Here is an 8,126-nt window from a genome sequence, read left to right on the forward strand (position 1 = left end):
TTTTGCAAGGCAGTACTCTTGGACCCTTGCTTTTCTTAATTTTTATTAACAATCTAGGAAGATTGACTTTGTTTAAAGGACAGATATTTCTTTATGCGGACGATACCGCTTTGTTATTTGAGGGTGAAAAGCTGGGAGGAAGTGATGGGATGTGGCTGAGCGCGGTCTACTCACTGTCAAGCGCTGGTTTGATCAATGTCGGGCCTCACAGCCAAAACCAAATGTATGCCAATCTCTATACGAGCTGACGGCGATCCTTTTTGTTTTTAAGCTACGGTTGCATACTTGTGGTGGCCAGGATGGATGCGTTTTGTGTGAATGTATTGATAGGGTGAGTGAGTATAAATACTTTGGGTTGTAGTTTTTGACAATCGTTTGAAGTGGTGTAATCACGTAGCTTACATGCGGAATAAACTTCGTAAATTTATCTTTTATATTCTGTAATCTGCGTAATATACTTACAATAGATCCTTTTAAAAACTGTATATTATGCTTTATGTGCAATCAATTCTTCAGTATGGTAATTATAGCATGGGGTGGCGTTTCCATGGGGATGGCTGTTTCCAAAATAACCTTGCTCCCTTAGAAGTCGTTCAAAAACTATTATAAAAGTAGCTCTGAAGCGAAATCGTACTTATCCAACCAATTTATTGTTTGAAGAATTTAAAGTTTTTTAACGTCTCGCAATTATATATCCGAACATTAATTTTGTACATTTTTCAACATCGAGATTCAATTTTCATTCACAGTAACCACAGCCATTTTACGCGTTCTTCACTTCATAACAGAATTTTTGTTCCTAGACTCGTTAAAGCCTTTAATTCAACATCATCTCACTATATTGCTCATATAATTTTCTCAAAATTACCATACTTTATAAAAAACCCAAGACCTTGCACTATTAGTACGTACAAAAAATTAGTCAATAAATGGTTAGTAGATGCTGGGCGAGATGGATTTCGTGAGTATTTTTCCTCAATCTACACCTAGATATGCTTTTTTTATGTATTAAATTTCTGTTATATTTTTGTATTACAATCAATGTTAGTCTGAGTGTTTGGTTAGTTTGTACAATCGTTTTGACTGCAGGCCAACGAGTACGTGTAGTGCGTGCATGTGTGCGTGTGCGTGATTGGTGTGTGTGTGTGTGTGTGTGTTGTGTGTGTTTTTTAGTGTGTGTGTGTGGTCCAAGTCTCTCTCTACTTATATCGGCTAATTTTTAATTAAGTCTTTCTGATTGCTCTTTTTTATGTAAGTTACAAGTTTTTATAAATTACATTTTTAAGTCTTCAAATTATATTTTCTAAATAAGTATATTCCTTTCAGAATTTTAGGATTATTTATTAACTGAATTTGCTCATGTATTCCATGCTCTGGCCTTGTATAGTTTATTTTAGAGTTTAAATCTTCATTTCTCATTTGTTAATGAAAATGTTTTTATTAATGACAATTCATTTTCTTATTTTAATTTAAGTTTTTTGTGTGTTATTGGTAGTGCAGACTGAGGAACTCGTTTCCCCTCCCCACACACAGGCTGGATGCCCATGTGGGGATAATTTCCTATAAGATTTTTGTTATGCATTATATTTAATTCTGTACATAAATTTTGGAAATAAATAAATCAATCAATCAATCAGAGTGTGCCGTGGTGGACGTGGGTATCACGGACCACGGCCTGTGCGTGGCTGTGTTGGGGGTCAAGGGTCGGCCTGCCGCTGCCCTGGACGCCGACACTGGCCCGCCTCGCTGTATCGACTACGCTGCGCTCTGTGGACCGCTTGCAATCAGCTGACTGGGACGCCCGTGTACGGTCGCGGCAAAACGGTTTCGCTTGCGTATAACGAGTTTTCTTCAATTTTACAGAGCAACTTTGATCAGAGCTTGAAACCTGTAAAACAGACCTTTGCACCGTACTGAAAAGAAATTAAAGCCTTGGATGACAGACGCACTATGTTTCTCGAATTCAAACCCGAAATACTTTATATAAACAGATTAAGAATAACTTGAACAATGCTTAAATTAAAATCTTATTACACCCGTTTTCAAAAATAAATTACAAAAAGATATAAGATTAACAAGGGAAGCGTACTACAAAAACATTTTTGAACAGTGTAAAGGGAATTCCACCCCCCCACCCCCCCCCCCCCCCACCCCCCCCCCCCCCCACCCCCCCCCCCCCCCACCCCCCCCCCCCCCCACCCCCCCCCCCCCCCACCCCCCCCCCCCAATAGTCGACTGATTTAGGTACTGAAAAAGGATTTAACCTCTAATGCATTTAACTTAAAAAATACTAAGCTAACACATGTTAAAGTAATGGCTATATCACGTGAAAATTCTTTCTAAACAAATAAAAATATCTGTCTAACTGGAGAGGCGTTGGTTGCGTAAATTTTTTCACAGTAATTTGCAATGTTTTTTTCTGACAAAAGGGTTAAAATTTGAAACTAACCTGTTCATTTTCTACCTCGACTGGATAATTTTATATCAATATTTTACATCGACTTACTCAGCTGGGAAGGGTCCACTCGCAAACCTACTCGCATAGTCTTCCGAAACGGGGCAGAATAAGGCAAGGCCATACAGGTGGACCGGCCTCCCCTTAAAATAAGAAAAGTAATGAAAATAACTTAAAAACATGAACCATTTAAAACGAACAAGGATAACAAGAAGTAAGACGACGTGACGTAGCTTTGCTATACAAGTTAAGGTAAGTTGTTTACCCTTTTGAGTGTTTGAGTAGTCTACCAACCGAGTAATGTTTGGGCGGTCATTATTAATGACAACAAGACCTACCATCCCGAAATCACAAGAATTTATTTATTTATCTTGCTAGTGAGTGATAAATAATTGTTAACCACTTTCCAAATTAGTCCTCTATAACGTTTAGTTAATAATAAATATTATTGGTCAGGGGCGCACCGACAGGGGGGGGGGTAACGAAAGGGACCTGCCCCCCAAATGCGTTTTATTTCAAAATAATAGATCGGCTAATAGTCTATTTTCAACTAAAAATAACATTTATGTTGGAACTTTGAAATGAATTATATTCAAATGTGTAAATTCACACTTTGTCCTTATTTTAATATACGAAATACATAGCACTGCACTTATAGGCTAATTCATTTTAGTTCAAAACGCTGAATATTTCACACAACTACGAATGTGAGGTTAGGTTTTACTATTTCTTGTGGCTTCTACTAGTACCCGGTACTTTCACTTTCGAGTGCTATATGTATTCGTATTGATTTAAGAACATACGTTACAGAGTACCCCTAAAATGTTCCAGTTTCTGTTCCCGCTAAACGAGGCTGAGTACTTTGTACCAGGAACGGCGGTAAACGTGTTAAGTGTTTGTATCGTAAAAGTAACCTGTACCGGTTACTTTCGGGTCGCGGTAACTTGTACTCTCAGGACAGACGAGTACCAGGTACGAAGTATCTTGTGGTGTAGTCCTGGCTAATCAGTTGTCACAATAGTATGTTGCCGAGCTCTGACCAGTTCTGAACTGTGCTAGTTTGTTGTAATTCGTTGTCACTACGAGGCAACACCGCCCTGGGCAGTCTGACGATTTACGCAGGAGCAGTTGCCGGTTACGGTAAATAATCAAAACCTGCTCTGTTTAATCTGTATTAAAAATGTAACTTTTTAAATAGTGGTTTACAAAATTAAACGCTCGAGACAATAACTAAAAGCTTCACGATCTGACCAATATAGAATGTTGTGAACAATCGGTCAAGAATAAAAGTTAAGATGTTAATTTAATAATAACTATTCTGTTCAATATTTTGTTAGTTTTATGATTCAATTTTGATTTAGTTTAATAAACTTCATATAAACTGTATTTGTTGCAGAATAATTTAATTATACTAGTATAAGCTCACTGGGCTTACAAGCGCTATAAAACAACAATTCAATAGTTTCCCGAGGGAGAGCCAAAAGGCCCCGCTACTAATTTGAGGGTGTTTCCACACCCCTGACTCCACGGTGTTCCGGACACCCCCCAGAGAAGATTTGTGGGTGCGCCACTGTTATTGATGAATGAAAAGTCAAACAATCCAAGCGATAATATAAAAGAACGTTGGTAATAATGACTGCATACACTTCCCAATAAAACAAAACAGTGTCACTGCCGCTGTCACTACGTCAGTGTTAAGACTGCGTTTTGTCTTTTCAACTGTCGTCTTTCTTTGCAGTGAAGTTTTGTTTTGTTGTGTAGTGTTTTGGTTGTTAAAACAGGAATAAAGTCAGATCTGGAAACGCAATTGCGTTGTAGAAATAGATAAAGAAATTTATTATACGAAATAAACCGTTCGTCAGCCGTATTAGTTTTATTAAGTCTAAATTTTAAGGATATTGAAATAGTTGACAATATCAAATTATACATTTTTTCAATCATTAAATTTTCAATGGCTTAACACTCAAAATCGACCGACACAAAAATGATAAATTTATCATCGCCAACAAGTGCGTTAGTCATCACTGTCACTGTGTTTGTAATCAACAAGCATATCTGACGCTTATTTTATTTTTACGTGTCTAACATTGATTTTATTGATTCAAGTATTCAAAATGTATTTATTAGATATTTTTTTAACCTTTTGATTCCCTCATATTTCGACCTTCACCAAAACTACTTCTGCTGACAGTCAATGTCTTCTTTTGAGAAATTTCTCTATTCGATTTTTAAAAAAATCAGCTCGTTTTTATACAATTAAAATTTGCTCGAACAGTATATATTTATAAATGATTGTAATAAAAAGATTTTGTTGTTTACAAAATATTGTACTACTGTTTGATTTGTATTAACTAAATACTATAATTTGTACACTCTTTCTAATAGTATCATGAAAAATAAAACAATAATATTTGCTTGCTCATAATATTTTTAATTTGCTATAACCTAACACCTACATCAAACCTTTAATCTGTACAAGTTTTGTTAGGAACTACAATTACATTGGATAGTTCTTTGGTGCAAGCACAACAGTACCAAAAAGATAAATTTGCATTACATTACATTCAATTTAAGATACAATTATTCCCTAAAAATACATATAAAAGTAGATTTTGTTACTTATAAACAAGATTTTTTTCAATGCCTCTAATAGCCCAATAATCAGTAATAACAAAGCTTTCAGTTTTTTCTTGTATGGGAAAACATAGCACCCTGAATAAGATATGATTTCTCATTTACCAAGTGCAAAAAAGTACTTAACCGTATAAACAATTGGACAAGGAAGAAATAGAACAGGAAGACTCACTAAAAACACAAAGACAGTAGGGTTAATTTAACTAGATTAAGCTAAAAAAAGAGCTGTGGCTCGACGACTTAATCGCGCCTAGCATGTCTTTGGAAGCTGCAGAGAGGGCGGGACGGCGAACCAAGAAGCATGGACAATGCGTCACGCAAGCTGCCCCTAGAAAGTCCCCACTTTCTCCCACAACGTGTGGAGTGATGAATTGCGTAGCGTTACCATTGTCTTTGGCCCAACCGACTGTTGCAATTACAAAATAACCAACCGTATGAAATATTTTTCATCAACCTGCCATCACATCTGACTTGCATAACCTATTGATAACTGCTCAGAGAAAGCCTAATAGATTATAAACTTAAAACTCCGTGATATTGGAATCACGACAAATTCTTTTTCAACCATCTGTCCAAAATTCAATTTAGTTCCAAAATCATTCCCATATATAATGATTTTATTAGTATGACAACACTACATTGTATTTTAACGTCATATTTTCCCTAACTAACCATTCGTACTCATAACCTTCAGCGCACTCACACAACCATCAACTCATACACGACCAATAGATTTCCTAGCGACTGCTCATGAACTCGTCAATCGAGTAAATGCTTCGCTACTAGAAGCTGCTTTAATCAAGCTCAAAGGTGGTTTGAACTTTGTAATTGTTTAACATTCAGGAAGCCATTCAGCGAGCTGGATCAACGAGACAAGGTAATTTTGCAAATTCTGTTGCACTACGCTGTTGGAATCGAAAGTTGTCTCTGACTCTAGGCCCATATTGATTAACGTCATGATTCTGAACCCGAGAACACATTGACCAACAGAACACGACCACCTCCAAGACATTGAAACAGGGTAAAGTTAGCGATTCAAACGCCTTAAACGCATCCCTGCTTGCATCTCTGAATTTTAATTTGCAAATAAGTCGGACTGCCTTCTTTTGGAGTTTAAATACTCTTTCCAATTTATATTAATTATATCCAATATAAATAATGTTTACAAGATTGTATTAAACTTATCATAAATTATACTAAAAATTGAAACTATTTGCTGGCCCTGCAGCGCAGTTTATCCGTTAGTATTTAGTTGATTGGTTAATTATTCTCGAACAAGGTAGGAAGGAGTTTGCAAGGTGTGTGTCGCGTAACAGTCTTCGCCATGCTTCAAGGTTATAGGAGTATTCTAAACGACACCGTCGAGTTGTTAGTACCATTGTCTGATGAGCTGCCTTGGCCTAACCACCGTAAATTACTAAACGTTACCGGTAGTCTTGCCAAGACTGCTGTCCTCCCGGATCTCCCGCTGTTGGTAGTCAATAGACATATCCTTTACGGTATCCTGGCTAGATTACATAAAGGACACTTACCATCATCAAAATCAATTTTTCCTATGACGTAATTAAGTATGATTCAAACTTCAAGCCCATGGCTTAATTCTTTTTTTATACACACCCCTCGATGATAGACTTCGGTAACACTCAGACAATTCCACGAACTCGATCCTGCCTATTTAGAAATCAAGTTTCATCTAGACTTTAAGATCACAGATCAATTCAATCTCGAAACGTTCTTCTGAGTAATACCTTTCGCTAATGCTCCGTCAAATCCGATGGAAGTGCATACCCCACTATCGAACCCGATTTTGCATATAACATTCCATGTATTTTAGACCCAAAGGTGGAGGAATCCAAAAGTCGAAGTCCGTACCTTTCTTAGTGAATGAACTTATGATTGGATAATTACACACTATATATAATATATATATATATATATATATATATTATATATATATATATATATATATATATATATATATATATAGTGTGTATTTGTATGTCACTAATCTCCTCCTAAACGGCTGGATCGGTTTTAATGAAATTGTTTGTACGGCTTAAGGTGGATTTGAGAAAGGTTTAGAAAGCCTTTACAAATTAAATTTAGAAGATAAAAGTTTCCAAAGCGCCTACACACTACAACCTGCAATTACGAGACATTTACGCATATTATAATAGCGAAACACTATTTGAAGGCGCGACGTCATAATGTATATTAAATAATTTATCTTTAAAATAAATTTCTGATTGAACTGAAAGCTTTAGTGCTAGACCACTTATATAATAAAGTACAAGTACTACACGTAAATGTACTCATGTATTTTTTTATAATTTTGTTGTGGTTCACAGGCCACATGTAAAATTAACTTGGTCATACCTTACATATTACAACTGAGGCAACAGATGGTTGTTGTTATAATTACTCAAAACTGTATCTACAAATTCTAAACCTAATAATACGTACTATAAATGCAAAAGTGCCTTTGTTTGTTTGTTTTGATTTCACGCATAAAATATTCAACATATTGCACAAAGAAATACAACATCGACATTCTTAGGGTCCCTGGGATGAATATAGGCCTATTATTGTTTCTAAAATCCCTCCAGGCTACGCTCTACTGGTCTTTAACGCAGCGACAAAATCCCCACATTGTTGTTTACAGTTGTGACATCTATATATATAAAAGAAAGTAGTGTTAATTACACTATTTATAACTCAAGAACGGCTGAACCGATTTGGCTGAAAATTGGTAGGAAGGTAGCTAAGAACTGGGAGATGGGCATAGGATACTTTTTATCCCGTTCCCGATTCAGGATTCCGCCCCACTGGTCTCTAAAAGTTACGGAAATACCCGTAAGAAATGCATTGCAGCAAACATGGGGACTGGGATTGTCCTACTCCTGCAATGTTAAATTTAACAAACTTTATGTACCTCTATCTCAATAACCATAAGAGATAAAGCACTAATTTTTTATTTATTTTGAAGATGAACCTTTTCTGTACATTTTTAGCAGAGGGGTTATAAAAATTCCATCAG

This window comes from Homalodisca vitripennis, chromosome 6 (genome assembly GCF_021130785.1).
Source record: "Homalodisca vitripennis isolate AUS2020 chromosome 6, UT_GWSS_2.1, whole genome shotgun sequence".
Lineage (NCBI taxonomy): Eukaryota > Metazoa > Arthropoda > Insecta > Hemiptera > Cicadellidae > Homalodisca > Homalodisca vitripennis.